The sequence below is a fragment of the Takifugu flavidus genome, chromosome 9 (assembly GCF_003711565.1).
Source record: "Takifugu flavidus isolate HTHZ2018 chromosome 9, ASM371156v2, whole genome shotgun sequence".
Classification (NCBI taxonomy): Eukaryota; Metazoa; Chordata; class Actinopteri; order Tetraodontiformes; family Tetraodontidae; genus Takifugu; species Takifugu flavidus.
The window spans coordinates 7,319,680-7,340,322 of record NC_079528.1 but is presented as its reverse complement, the minus strand read 5'-3'; the positions used below and the strand labels follow the sequence as shown (position 1 = coordinate 7,340,322).

The 20,643-nt window shown below is 41.1% G+C and overlaps 1 long non-coding RNA gene across 1 annotated transcript; it reads right to left on the bottom strand.

Moving 5' to 3' along the window:
* Positions 1 to 1,662: 1,662 nt before the first annotated feature.
* On the bottom strand, positions 1,663 to 13,653 carry LOC130531321 (uncharacterized). The gene is made up of 4 exons (XR_008952071.1): positions 13,422 to 13,653; positions 11,498 to 11,583; positions 10,868 to 10,929; positions 1,663 to 1,921 (listed from the first exon to the last, which is right to left on the bottom strand). It is a non-coding gene; the product is annotated as an uncharacterized LOC130531321 (long non-coding RNA).
* Positions 13,654 to 20,643: the final 6,990 nt, after the last annotated feature.

Below are 20,643 nucleotides of genomic sequence, written 5' to 3'. Positions count from 1 at the left end.
ATCTCTGCCACCATTTAAATGGGCTTCCAACTGGAGGAGGGGGGTATACCATGTCCTGATGGAGCACAGCTACAGTGGAGAGAGTCTGGCAGAATAGATGAACACACCCTGTGCTGTTCTTGAAAGGAATCAACTCTGACAGCCCCAGAGAGGCATTACCTGCTGTGGGGGTCTATAAGACCAGGGGAATTTTGAAAGACAGTGGCTGGATGGTCATGTGAATAGAGGTTTAGAGATTAGCGTCAAAGCACGCAGACATGCGCTGATTCCTCTGAGCCATTAAGAAAGACACAGCCAATATATAATATTCTATCAGATTGTTTGCAGAGTGTTCTAGTCTATTTTCAGTCCCAGGGAGGATACAGGTGAGACCAGGATAGAGCTCAAAATCTTTACCCATCCATCCATTTTCTAACTGCTGTATTAAATCAATTTTCAAGAGGTTGTGGAGATGCTAACACAACTCCGCCATAATCTATTTTGTGTGAAAAGCAGGCAGTGGTCCAGCAGTGTTCAAACCAGTAGCATGTTTGCATTATATGCACCCAGTTGTCTGTCTGGTAAAAAAGAAAACCTTGATGGATTGGGGTCCTCTATAAGACTGGATTGGGCACCTCTGTTCCACAGCAACTCTTTAGTTCCAGGTGGGAAAAAAGTCCATTTCAAGATTTTTTTTTACATCCTGTTAAATGTGATTGATGTGATCAGAAAATATGCTGGGTTTATTTTCAGCAAAATGTCATAGCCGAAAAGACAAAAGCATAAGCCCGTGCCTTTAGCATATTCATATTTACAGCATAGAAAGGTGCATATAATGCAAACATGCTACATGAAAGGCATGCCAACATGAAGAATAGAGTTAATAAAACTGCAGCTGTGTGCTGGAGTGGTAGTGAGGATAGTTTTTAGCTCGAGAATGAGGCTTTGTAGCCAAGCTGCTTCAGCAAATCCTTACATGATGCATCTCAAAGTCTGAGAATCCTTTATTTTTTAGAAAGTACATGCAATACGCGGTGGAAAAGTAATTTCAGAGACAGCTGTATTGATTAACCATATTAAATCTTCAGCAGATGCCTTTTTTCAGAGAGTATAAAACATTATCCTTTGGGTATTACTCCCTCAAAAGACTTCACATATGGTTTGATGTCCTAATTCACACAGCTATGGACTCACCAGCCATGTAATTTCTTCTTGAGAGCACACGAGAGCCAGTACATCACACGGCAGGCTGCTGACTGGAAATTCAAGTTATAGCAGGAGCTGATGTGCTCTTGGGGGGGGCTAGTTTTCCGCAGGGCTTACCTGAGCTGTCAGAGGCGATGGACGACAGGGTTCTCCATCTAACAGCCTCGCGCTCTAATAACTGCAAGTCCCATCTCAGCGAAAGCTGGGCTGGTGAGTGATCAGTGTCGACAGGTAGTTTCAAGGCCACCGCTCATATCACCAGAACAGAAAACAGCCCATTTTCCACAGGCCTCAGCTGTATATGCCTGTTACATTATACAATATATCTGTGCAAGGATGGAAATGAAAATCCTCAAGATAGGTAATAAATAAAAGTCATGAGGTATCTATATTTAAAATAAAAAAAATCAGTGGTATACTCGACAATATTACTGTAGCATGTTTAATATAATAAAACCAAACACTTCACCCAGAATATTAAGCTGAAGCTACTTTTATTGACAATATCTACATATTGAAATATAACTCTGGGTTTGATATTTTAATGAGCTCGGGGAAACATGGTGAGCTCATTCAGAGAGCAAACATATTTATGCTGTGTAAATTTCCTCCTCCTGCTTTTGCTCCTTCCTGGGTCCAGCTTTCCCTCCAAAGGCAGCGTGTCATATGTTCAGGCAGCAAACACCCACCATTGGTCGGCCACAGTTTCCATGGAGACCACAGCCTCTGTTCCCTCCTGAGAAGGTGCAAACAGTGAATGAACATGAGACGATTCACATAAATTGTTCCCTAATCTTGTTATTTTTCATTTCCATGCCACTATGGATATTGGATTACAAGTATGCAGGGAGTTGAGGGGAGAGGTTTTCATGGTTTGACATTTCACTGGAGTGCAGATGTGCTGTGAAATGAGACATCGTTTACTCATTAAATGAGGCTTATAAAGAAAACACACTCCAGCTGTTGGGTTTATTGTAACTGTGTTTCTTATATTAGCTGTATATTTATACAGTTCCAGAAAAGTTTCTGAAGATCAAGTCTCAAACTGCTAAAATGTTTTGCATTCCACTCACTTAAATACACTTTATGCTTAAAGAAAAGTGTGAAACTGTTTGAGATCTTTAGTTTTAGCCACACCTGTAGTCCTGTGTCTTGATATTCCGGTGCTATTTATTGCTTTTATCAACCATCCACATATCTTGTGTTTACCAATAACCTAAACAAACTTTGTCAAATTTGTAGATCATAAGAAATATTTTGTGCCACTCTCCAAAGTGCCAGACTTCTGCCTTTTTTTTTCTTTCCTTTGTGCAATGTTGGCTGTATGTGGTGTGAAAAGACTATTTCTTTGCTGTGCAGGGGGTTGAAGATGAGATATGGATTCCAAACACGCCCACTCCTGTCAGGCAACCTGACCTATTTGGATCTGGGTAATCTCTTACTCTTTTGTGCTGCTTTTTGTGACACTTTACCTATGTCTCTCCTTTACCGAGCTGAAACAAAAGACAGAGGAGTTAGCTGCTTCACGGCTCCTGCATTTGCTGGTCTGCTGCGTTTCAAAAGGAAGAGCTATCTTTGCTTCCCAGAAGTGTAATGTCCCCAGGTCAGGGCTCTATATCACGTTCAAATATGAAAAGGCTGTCAGCAGGGTAGGGGCCCATGAAATAAACACCTATTGACCACCAGGACCATTTGAATCCATCATCATTCTACAAGAGTCACTGTTGCACCAATTATTGGAAGCATAAGACAACATAAGCTGAAATCACACTCTGCTCATACTGGAGCTAATGTTAAAGTGCTGCGCTAAGCTTCTTTTCTGCTTGCGGGTGAAATGATGCCACTTAAAGGCGCCACTACAATTCATCATGTTTTGGACACAGGTCTCAGAGTAGGGTGGCCTCCCTGCTGCAGTGTTAAATCACATAACACCAAAAGCTGCTAAAAGTCAGTGTACTAGAAACTGCTACCCCTCCCATTGTGTGTTTACATTTCCATTTGATTCCCATTTTGCTGTGGGCTGAGCTGCATGGTCGGACTATGTTAATCCCCAGAATTACATCATCTCGCTTGTGTTGAGAGTAATGTGTCTGACTTGATGATGTGAATCCAATCTTTTGTGCTTCTGCTGAATAAAAACATCAGTGATGGGTTTTGCAAACGCAATTAGTGCTTTCACTGCTGATTGTAGGAGCTTGCTATTGTGTATTGATGGCAAAAAGCAATTAGCAAAGTGAAGTCATTGCAATCATCATTGTTATCATCTAATCAGGCATATTAAAGACAAAACAGTTCCTCAATGACATGTATGGATCATTAATAATGGTGAGGGAGGATCCAGTGACTTTGATTGTGCTTTCACTTTCATGAAGTTCCAGCGATGTCAAACTAAACTGCTTTTCTTCACTTTCAGGGAAGTGGGCTTTTTGCCATTCCAGGCCATAGACATTCATTTTAAGTATCGTAATAATGATGCCATCTTTCACTTTGAACTATAATAGTTATATAATTATTAAGCTGTGCTTGCTGCTCCGTTATGGCAGTTGTCCAGAACAAAAAAAAAACCAACATACATTCAAGTCTTAGTTTTGATGTATGGATGGCTTCAATGTCTAGTGCTAATAATATATTTACAGCAATTATCCTCTTGGATAGAAATAGTGGACAGAACATTCTGTTTTGCCTCCAACAGCCACCATAGCTTCTCCAGGACCTGACATGCATTATCTTATTGTTAATTAGTATTACACACAATTTCTAGGTCAGTTGTAATCACAATGTGCTATGTAATACATTACTGGAAAACAACCCACAAAACAAAATAATAAATGATGAAACATAATGTGCTGAAAAGGATTTCGGAATTTACCAGAAATTTCCCAGAGATGCAGGCAGATTTAGAGCATCGTTGACCATAGCTGTCATCATGTGCTTATGGAAGCACAAAACATAATATTAGTCTTCCTCAGATGGTTTTAGTTAGCCAATGTAAAATCACCGACCATGCTTAAGTGGGTCCAAGTACATTTCAACTGTATTCTTACAGCACACGATTATAAGCTCATGAACGTCTGCATATTAGCAGAGAGCAACTGGTGAGATAAACTGGAATCTGCCAGTTTGTTCAAATGGCCACATATCTTCTAGTCTGTTTACCAGATTTTCTTTTACTCCACTCCATTCCTCCTCACTTAAATCCCCCCACTTGTCCCATTGATTTAGAGTTATTACGTTGGAGAGGAAGAGCTCTGGGATTAACGAGACCAGTGATAAGAGTGACAGAATCCAGCTCTCGAATGAGGTACCGCAGCTGGGCCCTTGGGATTCGATTGCACAGCAAATGAACCAACAGCTGAAGTTCTGGGAAGTGGGTCAGTTGGGCAATGCAGGAAATTAGCTTAGCGGCTGCTTGGTGTAGCTTTGTGCAAGCAGAATATCTGGTGGCAGGCAGTGAACACCCAAGAAATTGGCACATTTGTCTTTTCTGGGAAGATTAAAAGGGGGGGAGATCCTAAAAGTCAATGTTTTCATCTGTTTCCATCCACTGTAGTGTTTTTTTCATTGAGGACAACTGTTCTTTCTTTTGAGGTGGAAATAAGTTTCATCGGTATTTTTATCCCAAAAATAAAAAAATAAACAAAAAACAATTACCAGGTTTAACACTTTTCACTTGTTACTATCTACATTTGGTACTTTATAATTCCATTTAAAAGTTTATAACTGAAATTTAAGTTTGATTGTACCATTGTTGCAGAGGACAAAGGACCACTGATGCCTCCATTCAGATGTTGCTTGGAGTGGAAGTGTGAAAGACCGATGAAAAAAAAGAAGCGAGGGTGCAGAAAAAGTCTCCTTCATCTGTATGCGTACAGAAGATAAAGCTCAGCGGTGTCTGGACTCAAATGCAGTTTTCCTGTCTTTGCAGTCTTGTTTCGTGCAATGCTTTCTCCTCTTAGTCACGATTAATAGATACACTGTGCTACTTGTGCTCTCACAGGGAGGTTTTAGAGTTAGAAGAACTCACAGCATCGGTTTTGGTATGTTTGTTGTACTGAATCAGTAATCGGAGCTTTGTGGAGAGCAAACATATGACTGTGTCTGTGTTTGACACTCATGTTGTGTGTCTGTGCTGACATACATGCACGCAGCCTGTAATAAGGCATGTAAGGCCCACAATCAAAGGCTCTGCAGAGTCTGGTTTTATGAGCACTAAATAAAAGAAAAATGGGGTCTTTATGTGAAAACTCAGAAAGCATAAACCTCGCAGGCTTGTAGAAGAATCACACTCCGTGACTTGCTGTGCTCTCACCCAGTGCTGGGCCAGATTACACATCACACACATGCATGAGAAAACACAGCCGTGGCCTCTGTGAGCAAATTCAATGCATATCAAACTGCTCAGTCTGTGGTCAGTTCAAATCCCAGCATGATATTGTTGGTTCTCTGGATATAGCGGGTTGTTTTTGTCCTATTTTGACAAACGTGTTATGGCACGTCTGCTGGTTGCCGCGCAGCAATTGCAGAAAACTCATCTTCTATTCTGAACTTTGAGACCTTGGTTTTAATTGCTCCCAGTGAAAGAGGGGGAATGGATATGGAGTGAAACATATGTCACTTATTTAATTATGAAACACTGTAAAATACTGCATGAGCTGTTTCTAGAGTCTTCTAAATGAATGTAAAAAGAAATCTGCACATATGTATTCATCACACACTGCTCCTCTACATGTACATTTAAAACAAATCAATGTTCTTCCAGTCGAAGCCTTACAGTGGTTAAAGATTTTAACATTACAAGCTTTAATGGAAATGCTCTGAATGGCGGGTATAAAATCAATAAGTGCACACATGCTCTCACCATGGGGGGTCATTAGGAACATCTGAACTAAATTCCCTCACATACATCAAGCGTGCTGAAACACAATAGTCTTTAAATCCTGTTTTCAAATGGCTGACTTGACATGAGGCGGCTTTCCGCCGTTGTGTTCCACAAATTTACTTCAACCATGTGGTCCTCAACTAATCATTGATTAATCCCTCTGGCTTAATGACCTGTGTAAGGTAACATTACCATCACAAACACTGGAAACTGGGCCCTGCACCTCATATTTACGGGGACAAAGGGGGGAAAACACACACAAACACACACTTCTAATGTTTTGTGATAATATAATGATGCCATATTCCGGATGATGTGGATATTTGTCATCAGGGACTCAAACTCATATTTAGAGCAGAAAGTAAAACTGGAAATAGCGTTTGCAGGTTCTGGACTGAGGACGTATGAGGGGGATTGAGTGCGCTCCTAGTGAGGCGACTAGAGATAAATATATCAGGACATGTCAGCAAATAGCCTGGATTTTGGTCCGTATCTAATATTTAATCATTCAGTTAAACTCAGAGCCAAAATCCCTCTAGATATAATACTAAGCAGCAGCTAGATGGAATTTACCATAGGTGTTTAAAAACTGTTAATAATTTATTGTGAGCTAGTGTTTTCATTCTTATTTTGCACAAACCATCAAGCCCACAAAAATTGCAGAATAGAATAAAGCATGACTAGACAGTTGCATCTTGTTATCCCCCCATATGAAGTTCCCAAAAGTGTCAGGTGTTAATTGGATAATCAATCTCTCATAAATTGTAGTGGTCTAAGGCCTTGCTGGAGCACTTTATCAATGTCACCATGTCAGCACTTCCCCTGTCCTCATTTCCTCCCTTCAGTAAGCTGCAAAGTTCTCGGTGTAACAGCAGAGGATTTATCTGTGAGAATCTCTCGATGCTAGCAAAAGGGAGGAGAAAACTAAAGGCTATAGGAGACAGACAAAAGCAAATGGGAGGGAGCAGCTTTCCAAGTGATTTATATATCTTCACAGGGAAGTTCACTGGGGGAATACACCTCATCTGATATCTGCCACCTTTGACCCTTAGCCAGGCTTTTACAACTTATCTTGTCAGGAACTCTGGGAGATTAAAATCCCTCCCTTTGCAGCCTAAACTCTGAAGGCAGATGTTTATGGAAGGGCTGGCCTGGCATCCCCCCACTTAGCTGCTCTGATGGAACTCAGGTGACAGGAGGTAACAACATATGGAAAGACCATTAGAGACTGCATTAGAAATGACCTTTTAAAACCAGCACCGGTGCTATATTTTATCATTTTGGACATTATCAGGCCTAGATTCAATGTAATTGGATTAGAAAGTGCACTGATGTCTGAATAAGAATGCTCACATTAGATGTGGATGGATGTTTATGTGCACAGAGCATAGACTACATTTGGATTTGTTTATTTAGTTGTTCAAAACTGGTCAGAATTCAAAACTTTAATTGGTGACTGCTCAGTCCAGATGGAAAGCTCCTTTAAAAGTACTTGACACATGAGTGCGTTTTTTAGTTCTTTTCTCCCTTTTTTTGTAACTTTAAGCACATAATTACGGGGGGAAGAATTGCTGACTGGAGTGAGTAGATGTTTGCATCCAAACAAGAAGCAGATTTTACGACCTCATTACCACCTCATGGCAAGAAAGTTCTGCCTTCACAACTAAAGAACTCTGGGGCCTGATGTGGAATCTGCATGTTCCCACTATGCCTGCCTGGGTTTACTGCTGTGCTCCAGTCCAAAAACATGATTTACTCTGTGCGTGCATGCGTGTGTGTCCAGAGTGCCTCTTCAACTAAATTCCACCAGTTGCCAGAACCTTCCACGGGATTTCGAGAGAACACACAAAAACCATTTTATGATGGGCTGGTTAGAAAATAAGCTTGAACGACCTTTTATTCTCAGAGCAGTAAAAGCCAAATTGCACACTGACATTTGGTTTGAAGTTATTTGATTAAGAGCCCAGTTTTAGATTTCTTGATGATGATCCCTTTTTTTTACAATCTGACAAATTTGGCAGCAACACTCGTTCAAAAGGTTCAGAAATTAAATTAATAAATTCTTCAGACTGAAACACAGTTGGATAAAAATTTAACAGGGAATCTGTGTGTCTTCAAACCAGCAGTCCAATTATGTGCACAAATTAGATTACCAGTACATGTGCCTTCATTTTTTGGCTCAAACTGAGACTCATTTGCATCTGCAGGCTGAGCATAAATGTCAAACTGCACTCTCCAGCTCATTAATAATAAAATGGAACATCCAGATCCCATCGCCTGTGTGGCATTTTTGGCAATTAACAGTCTGACTGTTGTATTTTCAAATACTGGCCTTATGGTACTAATATACATGTGATAAATATTTAAATTAAACTGCAGTCAACGATCATCCTGGGAGAGCCAGATTTGGGCAACAGCTATTTAGCTGGTGTCAGTAACTATGAATGTTTAACTGTGGGCCTGCATACCCTGAAGCTAAGCAAGATTATGTTGTTGTCCTCTTATCAGCACTTTCTGCAGGGCTCACTTTCTGTCTGCAAATTCCACTCTGTGTTTCATTTCTGTAGAGTTTGTTTTTCCCTTTGAATTTACCTTCCATATGGTCGTTCTGCACCAACAGCCTGAATGCAGCTCGAGCTGCCAAAGGTAAACTGATCTGTTTATGACCGAGGCACAATTCCAGGCATTCTGAGGGTTTAAACAGCAGCATTACTGGCACTCCTCTCTCAGAGTGCACGCTGGCATACACACAGCATATAAAAAAGTACTTTGTGTAACAAATTCCCACAAATATGAGAGCAGTTTCTTTGCTTTATTTGTATTTCTGTAATGGGATTAAAATGTATTACACTGTGTTGTCTGTAGATCAACTCATACAATATAAAGTTGTTCTACTTTTCTCAGATGAGATTTGCTACTATACATCATCTGAATGAAGTAAATATTCAGTTTAATGATATTCTCTTCCCTTTTTCAGGGGAAGGCAGAAACACAACTGAGCATTCGAGTGGTGTGTAAAGCGTATTTAAGCCCCTCTCTCATAAATGTACAACAATAAGGTACTATTTCACACGCAATTATAAATGGCCTCCAAGTGTTAACATTTGAATTTTGGGGTTAGTCGAGTGGATTAGTTTACAGTGGTTTTAGACTCTGTGTTAAAGTTAAAGCTTCAAATGTTCATCTTTTCACTCAAATGTTCTGGTTTGAGGGTCCTTATCCTTTGTGTCCACAGATTTCTCTTATTATTTTTACATTTCTCTCAGAAAAGGTCAGCCTGTGCCCAAAGCGCTCTCCTTCAGAGTAATCGGCTCCTTCTCTGCTTCGGCCTTCACACACTAGGTTCTTCCGGCTGTTGCAACGAAAACAAAACACCAGCCGGTCTGAATGAAACAAACTGATGAAACATATGAAAACTGATGCCGAATCCAGGAAAACTAGCCCTTCAATCCCAGTCGATAACAGATATAACCCAGGACAGGATATAACCAGTGATAAATGACTTCCCATAAATGCCGTGCTTCACTACTCCTTTAAAATTAGCGCTACATCACTTTCAAAAAAGGAATTTTTCCCCCTTCCGTTAAAAGATCATAAAGACTGAGGGCATCTTCTTATCTTTAGCAGGACAACATTAGGCCGTCACAACTATGTCCTGCGTTTCCCTGCAATGTTGCCTACTGCAAAATCCATTCTGATGAAGCAGGCTGATCCTCCCTGGAGCCCCTGTATGTGTCCAGATATGATCTGTGGCCCTTCTGCTGTCAATGTCACTTTCATTGTTTACAAGGGGAGCAAAGCACAGCGGGGAGCAGTGTACCCATTCGGAAGTTGAGTAAGGAAGTCAGTAGCAACTGCACAGTGAACGCCATTATCTGGGGCCTGCATATTTAGAGGCACCAAGGGCATCAACGGCATTGCTGTATGTTTTGCCATGCTGTGAGCTGCCTTTCAATGCATTTCCAAGGGCAGCATTAGAAATGTGCTATCGAGGCTCAGAGATAGAAAACAATATTCTCAATGGGCCATCGGTTCGTGTTCTTTTCTTAGCGTCGGGATAGCGAGGGAGGGGGTGGAAGGAGACTGTGTGACCTTTAAATTTCACACAGGAGAGATGCTCCCCTCAGGGCTTCAAGATCGCTGCAGCCTTGGGGCAATATCATGCGATTCTGGTGCAGTTTAACCGTGTCAAGGGAGACCTCGAGTGCGTCATTTACAGCATCACTCCCACTGAACATGAAGAAAGAGGCGCTTTCAGTCAAAAACAGGACAGTTTTCCATGCTGCAGCACTCTTTAAATAACAGTAGGAGGTGCATGATGTTAAAAATAGCAGCGGTGTTGTTTCTGTCTGCTGTCTGTCCGCCGTCTGATTCTGCTCTGCTGTCTTCCGTGTGGGTTGAAGCCTGTTGTTGTAGGTTGCATATCAAGTCCAGAATCAGACATTGTTTCTGGTCTCTCATTCCTTATCTGTTTAAAAACCTGATATTGGCCTGGATTTACATCCATCTGACAAGGGAATCTGCAATCATGCAAATGACCTTCCTCGCTCACAAACAAAACCACTTCTATAGTGGTGTTGTTGTTCCTCTGGGAGGGGGCAACTAATGCCAACAGCAACTTCAACACAAAACCAATGTTTTGTGGGTGAAATACATCCAATGAAACATTTGTACAGCCATAAGAAAACATTACTTATCTGACAGTCAATGAGAACAAAACATATATGGCATAAATAAATAATATAAAATGCTAGTTAACTACTTAATATTTGACATTTACTGTGTGCTTTGCTGAGTCTCTACCTTGAGCTGCTCATCGCCGATGGAACTCCAAGGCCGAAAAGGGCTTGACTTTGCTTTTTCCTCTGAAGGAAACATAAAATTCAGTGTTCTAGCACATGTTTACAAGCGGGGGACAAAATGATGGATGGCGTTGAGCAGAAATACCACAGCTTTTTTGTGCTTTTGTGCCAGTCCTTTATGTTGTAACTCATTATTGCTCACAAAAGGCTGTTAGCGCCCTCATAGTACAACAGCAGCCTTCAGACAGCAACATTACATTGTAATTTAGTTTGACAAAGTTTCTAACCTATTATTGTTTGCATGTTTTTATGCTCTCTGTTATGATAATCTTCAAGTGCTTGCACACACTCTGAAAATAAATTTCCTAAAAGAAATTAGCACTCATAACCTCTCAGCATTTGACATATGAGATAATTGTTGTGTGCTTTTCTACTTCACCCGGAAAGTTTATTTAGTTGAGTTTCCCTCAGTAATGCTGTTACTAATATAACTCTAAAATTCAAATAGCACAGCATTAAATCACCCAGATATTTGCTTATTCTGACCCCTAAAATCAAATGTCACACAACTGATTTAGTGTAAATTTGGCCAGAATCAAATATTTTCCTTGTTTTGTGTCAGCTGCTTCACCTGTAGTGCAGCTATACGCTCACACAGCAGCTCGTTTTAATCACGTCCTGCTGCAAGGTCTCCTGCCGTGTCCTATATGGATACATCTGAAAGTAATTACAAGCAATGTATCAAGTAGAGCCCGTGTCGTGAAGACAAAGAGGGTGCAGTGCGGTGGTCACCATTTAGAGCATTAACACTGCCCCCACATCTCATCATTATCCCAGAGCAATCTAAAACTCAATAAAATGCAAATCAAAATCTCTGCTGTACACTCTTTGGGAGATTTATACATTAAAGTGCAGCAATAAAAGGAGCCTGCTGAGGTTTAAGGTCATGTTGAAAGAGTGTAGCGTAATGGAATATAGAATGAGGAAGATGGCTGGTTAAATTAGCGTTCTAGCCTGCACTATTCTGTTTAGTATCAGGTGCTTTAATCAGCTTAGAGGCAGTGTGTGACTGGTGATTTACACACTTCATATATGTGATTTAATGTGCTGGCAGGCTCATTTTTTCTCATTAGGGAAGGAATTTCTTTGGGGCTGTTTACATCTTTCAATGTAAAACACAACTCGGGGAGCTCAGGCTCATTTAGCAGAAGTCACCAGAAAGCTTATTTAACGCGTCTAAATCTACATATTTTTTTAATACCCATCTAGACAACCATTTTGAAAAATGCATGCATGTCTCCTTCAAGCTGTTAATACATTAGCATGCCTCTCATTGCCCCCCTGCCACTAACCACCATCTTGGCCTTTACGGACTCTTGCCTTCTTACGTTCACATTTAATCCAATTCATTATTGTGGGCCCCCCTCCATACACTCAGCTGTCAGGGGAGACAAAAGCTCTGCCAAATATGGATGCGTTTTTGTTCTCTTGGATTTGTGGAGCCCTCCCCTGGGGATTCTACACCCCTTCCTCACCTCCTTCTCCTCCTCTGCACACACACATAGACGTTCCATCTTCTCCCCAGTTCAGGAGGGGTGAAAAATACCTGGGGTTGTTCATTGTGTCACCTCTTCCATGGGTGGAAATGGCATTCAGACAGGATGGAAGTGAATGCCGTCGCAGCGGAGGGTCGTGCTTTTGAGGGTCATGCTAATTGAACGTAAAAATGTCGCCACGCTCAAAGCAAAGGAGAGATCTGAAAGGAGGATATTAACTATTGATTGATGAAGGGAGGGAGCTATGTTTTTAATTTCTCAGATTTAATTCACGAATGAATGAATGTTTGCGGGTGTGTGTAGAGACTTTAAGAACCCTTCACACACTGCAGTAATGACTATTGCCTCATTATTCTTAACCAAGTCAAGCTTAAAACTGTACTCCCTGGGCCCAATAAAATCCATTTAAATAAAAACACTTTCCTGCGCCACTAAAATTGTGGAAGGAATTGATTTACTATCTGCTGGACTGGCAGCGTTTTGCCAGCAGAATTCCTGTAAAATGCATTCAACAATTAGAATTTTAAATTACTTTTATGGTTTCAATAAATATCCTTCTGTTTTTATTAGTTTTATTTTATTATAACTGCTCAGTATTGAATTTGTGTATTGCACTTTTACTGCATGATTGGATCATATTGGGTTGCGTATTCATTGAGCTCATTTACAATCTACCATACATTAGTGTCTGAGCTGTTCCCATCAAAGCAACTTTTAGTTCTGCAAATACATGATCATTTTTAAACCAAGTATCCAATCTTGTCTCTTTATTCTTAAATAAAAAAAACACATTTTTTTTCACCTTCAAGCACAGCTGTAGACATAATTCCCCCACCCCACACACACACAAACACACACACAAACACGACAGCACAAATAGCTTTAGCAACAATAAAGCAATTACATCAACGGCGATGTTTAGTGTCCTTATTGTTTGCAAGTAAAGAAATTCTGCCACCTCCACTCTTGTTCGTTTGTCTTCAGATGTCCTCCACTCACCATGCAGCTGCTTTTGTGTTGCTTTCACGGCCTTCAGGGTAGAACGTGAGCCTTTCCTCATCCCTGGCCACAACACAGTTGCAATTATAAAGAGAAAAAGTAAACATAAACTTAAAATCTCAACAAGTCCGGTGTTGCATACATTCTGTCTACTGGGCCACTTTCCTAATGTGCCCTTTTTTGACAGCAAACACATCTTTTGTGTTGAAGAAGCCTTTCAGTCAGTCACGGCTCTTCAGTTTCCACAGATGTTAGCTGTCGGTGACTGCACTGCTACCAATTACCAAGCATGAGTGATAGGTGGTGGTGGGGTGCATGGTTTGGGCATAGACGAGGGTCACCGATGCTAGGTCTCAATTAACCACACAACTACACATGGGATCTGGCCTGGCCCTTATCTCATATTTATAGAATAACACAGAGACAAACACAGAGCTCTGTCAAGAGGCCAGACCCACAAGGTCAGATGTTGTTAAGACAGGATATTTGCAGCTGCTGCACAGGGAGGGAATAAAATGACGGAAATGCCCAGTTTGAAACAACGGGAACATTTCTTCTGTTCTGCTGGGATTAAAGTCTTTTCTGAAACACGGATGAGAAGGTCAATGGCAATTTATTACATGTTGTTCACTTTCTGCAGAACTGCCAGGAATTTCAAAGTTTTCTGGCAACTTTTACAATGATGAAAACACTCTAGTAACTCCAAGAATTATTGGGTGTGAGTCTTGTGTGGGGCCCAAAACTAAAGTCTGAAGTCTATTTTTACACGTATGTTGCAAGATGATGAACTAGCTTTTGATTCTGTCTTTAATCTTAATCATCCATTACAAATATTTGCCTACTATGATATCACTCCCAGACATGACAACCTATTATTCTGTTTTTAATAGAGCTTGAGAACAAGCTGCATCTATGATACAGGATATCCTGGAAGTCATCAGGTTTTCCCCAACATGCACCTATTACATCCCTCAACTTCTGCAAACACAATGGGGTCTTTGGAATACCGTAATTACCCCATTAAAGCAGCAGAAACTGGTACACAAACCGTAAAGGTTGCCATTTGGGATGGATGGATGGATGGATGGATGGATGGATGGATGGATGGATGGATGGATCCTGTATTTTACTGTAGCTTACTGTGACAGCTCACTTTATTGTTAGAAACAACAGATTACAAGAAAGAAATACGGCAACTTCCCTTTCACACACTCTCCTCTGTACATGAGCTTCGTTTAATGAGCTTCAGCAGATTAAAAATTGTAATCCATGTGCTAATGGGCATGGCATTTTTGCCTTGCTTCATTATGGTGATTTAATGCAGACAGAGTGAGCCTTCAAATCTCTTTTTTTATGACGACTGAAAGGCAATCAAAGCCTGCATTAGGAGGTTCGTTAGTTGACTCTTAAGGCTTTGTGAGATCCAATTTGCATCTTGAATCGAGGAGCTAACAAAGCTACACATGCACCGCGCATGCAAATAGGCCTCATTATGGTAGCTCCTGTCTTCCTTAGCATCCACATCCCATAATGATGTCTATGAATGACAAGCAGCAACATAACATATGATAAAGTGTAGCAATGTGTATAATGTGAAAAACAAAAGTCCCAGTCCCTTCCTGCCATAACTGGACCATTGGCTTAAGGAACAGTGGATGCCCTGTGACACACTCGTGGTTAGCTGGGATCTCGGATCTCTAGAAGGACTACAGATCCAAGAGCTGAAAGACGAAAATAAGAATAAAGATAACAACAGTGCACCTCCAACACAGCAGTGTTTAATAAAGGGCAGTTATTTATACATGTGACACAGCAGCTAAGCAATGGAACTGAACAGCCAGAGGCCAGGTTTCATACCGGCAGGCAGAAAGTAGCTGCGCTCGGAAGATTCAGTGTCAGTTTCCAAAGATATTGGTCAGATTTAATGAATGACTGATAAAAATTAAAGTAGGGTTTAGGAGGGGTGTCCAACGGGTGAATAAACTCTCCTGAACATAAAATTGGATGATTATTTAATTTCAGTCCGTTGTACAATGATGTTGGGAGAGCAGCATTATCCTTGAGTGGAGTTTGTTCTCTGACTGCAATCAGTCACCAGAGGGCTGTTGAGAGATGTTGCCTTCAGTTTTGATGAGGACCCATCAGCTTTCATTTCCTGGAACCTATTTAGCAGGAACATAACACTTTCTGGCATCTCAAAGAACAATCAATCTGGAAACACTACAGGTGGCTGCAAACACAGTGTCTGTGTGTGTGTGTGTGTCTTTGTGTGTCTCTTTTTTCTGTGTTTGGGGAGTGTAGGGAGGGCTTTAGAGATTCTGACTGGAAACCCTCCGGCTGCAGCCTCAGCAGAAGAAGCGGTGCCGTTGAGTAGCGACGACCCTGAAAACACAAAGACACTTCCCATGGAGCGCCGCAGATACTTTGCACGGTTTTGGTGAATCCTTCGGAGGAGCGTGACAGAATTAAGGGTGAAAGACAATGGCTGCTATTCAAACATAAAAGCCCCGGGTGCTTTCAGTTATTACACTCTAAAAACAAGCTTGTTGCGCCACGATTTTCACTTCATCTCATTTTGAGGTTTTCCTTGCAGTGTGTGTCCACTGCTGGTTTCTCATTTGGATTTTTTTTTAAGCCCAAATCATTTGAATAGTTTCATTAAAAACACAGCGCATGTGTGAAGCCAATACCCCTAAAGCAAAGTTACATGAATGCAACTTTGTTCGTGTTGCGCAATAGATGACTCCCAGTTTCTGGTTTGACATCCACTAATAACCCGCCATCGTTTTCAGAGTAATGTCCCACTGATTCATTAAAACATGTAACTTTATTTCCAATCCACTTGATCATACAGAAGCCTGGAGGAGTGTAGCTGCGTGACCTTCTGCCTCGCAGCTGCACTGTGGAGAAAGAGGATGTGGAGGGAAAAGTATTCCCTTTTAAACTGGCCTTGACAGCTCTGCTTTCTCAAAAGGAAGAAAAAGCACTCGCTTGATGAAACACTGCAAGAGAGACAGGGAACAAAAGCATAGTGTGCTTTCTTATATTCAAATCCTTGTTTTCTCAAAAATAGTCGACTCGGCGGAAAAAAAAAAGGGGGGGGGGCGGAATGGGGATTTTAAAGACAGCAAAGCAGAGACAAACATGTCAGCAACATTTATATTTAAAAATATGAGCAGCACAGTAGGATGCTCACCATTTACTGTTCCTTATTTCTCCCCACTCACACAATGTGTCCATTCAGAATTCTGTACCTTTGAAGTATAATAGAGGCTCTGATGGTGTGAAAATGTGCCCAAGTGCAGTTACACCGCCGGTGATATAGGGACCCGTCAAGAAAATCACCCAAATCAGGTCAGTTTTGCTCTGGAGGCAAATGGACACCTCTGGCCCAGACAGATTTAATCAGTGTCTGATTTACAACCTCTAAAGCTGCTTAATGCCCCAGTGCGACATCCACATCACACGCTCGTTTATTTCTCTCTCACAGAACGGCTGCAAATCCGTAACGGAGCAAACTTCTTCCCCCCGCTGTACTTGAATAACACGGAACCAAATGAAATGTCATATTACTTAGAACAATATTTCCTTGCCATAGCACAAACAGCATATTATTGGATACTGATTTCCATATAGCTGGATTTTCAGCATCTCGTGGCAAAAACAATAACAGACCCAATAATTAGGATCCAGGAAAGAAAGCAAATGAATTGCTCAAACTTACCCTTTCAGCTAGCGTGCATAGGTTGCTGTAAAGGTGTAATTGGAGCCCTTAAAAGAGCTACTAAAAGGTTACAAGATTGATTTCTCAACTGTGGTTTTCAAGGTCAAGAACCTCAGCTTCCAGGCCACCACGGACAAGAGGTACTTAAATGAGAACCCAATGTTCCATGAAGGTTTGGTAACTGCCATTGCCTGATGAAAATAGGCTGAGATCACTGGGAGCTGGAAGCAGCAGCTTAGCAGACCTTTGGAAAATCTGATGTGGCAAAGAACATATACAATCGAGATGTTTGCAGTGAGTTATTACTTTTTCAATGAGATGGGACTCAGCCAACGGGAAAAAGTGATATCTAATAAGAGATGAGGACCTGTTCATTCCTCAATGTTGTTTAAAAAAATCGATCTTAATGATTTAACTCTCAATTTCCCAACAATTTGGTTTTAGAACAGTTTCAACGTGGATTTTAAAAAAAAAACTATTTATATTCTAATAGAAATGCAGCTGATTTGAAAACAGCATGAAATACTACTGCATAATTGAAGGAGAGGAAATTATTTTATGCCTCCAGTCATGCACGTGCGGGTCAAAAAAGAGCCATAAAATTTAAATCTCATAGGTGCTGTGGCATTAGCAACTATTATAAAAGAAAAACAGGAATGCATCACATGATACTTATTCTGCTTCAAGGCGTAATACATCTACAGCAAGTTCAGTGGTAATACACTCATGGGAAATAAAGTCTGCACCTCTATAAGCATCCTTACTCCACCTATGGCAGTTTGTTGGAATTAGGCTCCATTTTAATCGTTTTCGGGAAACGATGGCGCATTTGTGTAACACTTGTAGGTATTTTATACGAAACATATCACGTATGGGCAATATTGTGCAAATAGACCTCCACACAAGGTGTCTCAACAACGCGTGCTCATTGACCAAGGTTAACATTCAACCTTTTCTGGTGGATGTATTTCACCACAGACTGTATCTGCCTTTTGTTCCGGAATTGGAAAAAAAAGGCCTCTAAATGTCACCACACTGATCCCATTAGCTTGTTTTAAAGTCCAAGCATCAAAGTGTAGATCCTCTCCAGATCACCCGGTTCAGGGAAAGGGAAAAATAACTCCACACCACTTATAGAAATGTGTTTAGATTTGTTTTAGAGTAAACGTTTACCTGAAAGTTCAGTTTGACCAGTTCATTAACTGGACTACTCAAGTGCTGCGTAAGCGTAGAGCCATAGCATTAGCTAATGGTTCCCTCGGTCTGGCCTACACAAAGCCCACGACAGTCCCAAAGGACTGGAGATGGATAGATTAATGGAAGGATGGACATATGGATATGGTGATGTTTCAGTTAAGGAAGTAAAAAAATAAAGTCGTATTCTTAGAAAGTGTGTTTGTCGTACTGTGTTTCTTGATAGTGTAAAGATCAATGCATTCACATTTCCTCAGCCCACCTTTTTGTGCTTATTTTGTTGCTGATCAATGAGCCCATGGTGAGCTTTGAAAGCCTGATGATGCGGAAACGCAACTGATCCATTAATAAAATGGATCACTCCAATCCATACTCGTTGTGAGAACAAACCATTGGACACACACACAAACACACAAACAGCACAACGAACCCTCCAAGGATACTCCATTAACATCCCCTCATGTACATCATGCAACTTTAAACTTGACTAATTCCTGTCTAGTTTTACTGATCTAAGCTTAACTGGGACTAAGCCTAACCATGATGACGGGTACCAGCACATCATTTGCCCTCCTGAGGATGACCTGTCATTGTTTCAAAGGTCTTCAATAAAAAGCTCATACATACAAAATAAAGCCTCTCAATCTATATTTTAAATCTGTTGGGTGAAGCAAAGAGCCTGAATAATGCAGTATTGCAAAGGTCAAAGTTAATAAGATGTAATACGATACACATTTATTGAAGTAATTGTTCTTGTTCTGTGTGTCCAGCAGGACTAATCCCTCTTCACCCCCCCTCAATGACCCACTCCCTCATCACAGGAGTTACACTATATTGTAACACTAACGCCTCTATTTTTACTGCTATATTACATCTTTCACAGTTAAAAAAAACCTCTTTTTCATTTTTTCCAAAGATTGCTGAGGTGTCAGATTATATTAAGCCTGTGTTGCTCTCTGATGATTTCATTTAATAGCAGTCAAATAATGACTCCATGGACAAAACTTACCGAGACAATCGGAACCAGGTAGCAGCGTTATGCAGCTGCGCTTGTTGACGTTACGTAAACACTCATTGACATTGTCCACGGCAAATCAGGCTTGAGGTTCTCGGTTTCTTCTTCATCTGCAGCCAAATTTCCTGACAAATAGTGTGATTTATTACATTCATCCCTTTGACAGTGCTCTTTGCACACACACACACACACACACACACACACACACACACACACACACGGCTTCCTCCTCCAGAAAATAATATCAGCCACAGAAGACCTGCAGCAGAATGTTGTGGGAGGCTTCTGTCCTCCTATGGGAGATCAACCTTCTACAGGAGTCCTCTCTCTCTTTCTCTCTTTCTCTCTTTCTCTCTCTCTCTCCACAGGAAGTGTGTGCATGTGTTCAGGGTTTGATCCCAGCTTATTTGTGACTTAAACTGTTAAATCCTCAGCAAAAAAAAGAATCTAGCCCTGACATGATAGCAGACTGGATCAGTGATAGCGCCACCTAAAGGAGGTAAAAGCAACAGGACAGTGAAGCAAGCAGACAGTCTTGATGAATATTCTCCATCATTGACTGATGAAACGCTGTAATTATGTCACAGCATCAGCAAAATGTTTCCCACAGAACAGGAATTTATTACATTCATATTTTACAGCTTTGGTCTCCATTATTCACAAGACACTGACAAATTACGCATGAATCTGATTCTGATTAGAGGGAGCAGAAAGTCAAATGAACCATATTTTCCTGTGAGGAAATGTTGAGAAAAAGGAGAGAATGCTAGTTGTCCAAAAGAAGGATTATATAAGAATGAGAGTCATTAAACAGCATTTTATAATGTGAAACTGACCTATTCTACCATTTCATAACATTCGTATGTGTGTGTTTGTGTGTGTGTGTGAGAGATGACCTGCTGACCTGCGTGGAGCAAATGAAATGGGAGCAGTCAGATATGAGGACACGGGGGTGTGGATTCGCTATCGCAGAAATCCACCACATTGGCTGGGCCCTCACAGGTGTTGACCTGCAGGGATCGCAGCCATGTTCCTCCCCTGAGAAGGACAGTTTGGAGACTACCTTCAAAAATAGGTAGCATGTTCACGTTTGTAGCGATTCGTGAGGAACTTAGCAATTATGAAATAACAACCAATGTATCCGACAGCAAAAATGACCGAGCAGAACACTCCCAGCATGCCTCTGACACCCACAACCACTGAGGTTCTTCTGCCTCTGTTGTGAGTCTGGAGTAGCTGCCTCATATGTTCCCAGCGCTGCAGCGAGGGGTGTTTGGGTACGAAGGCTG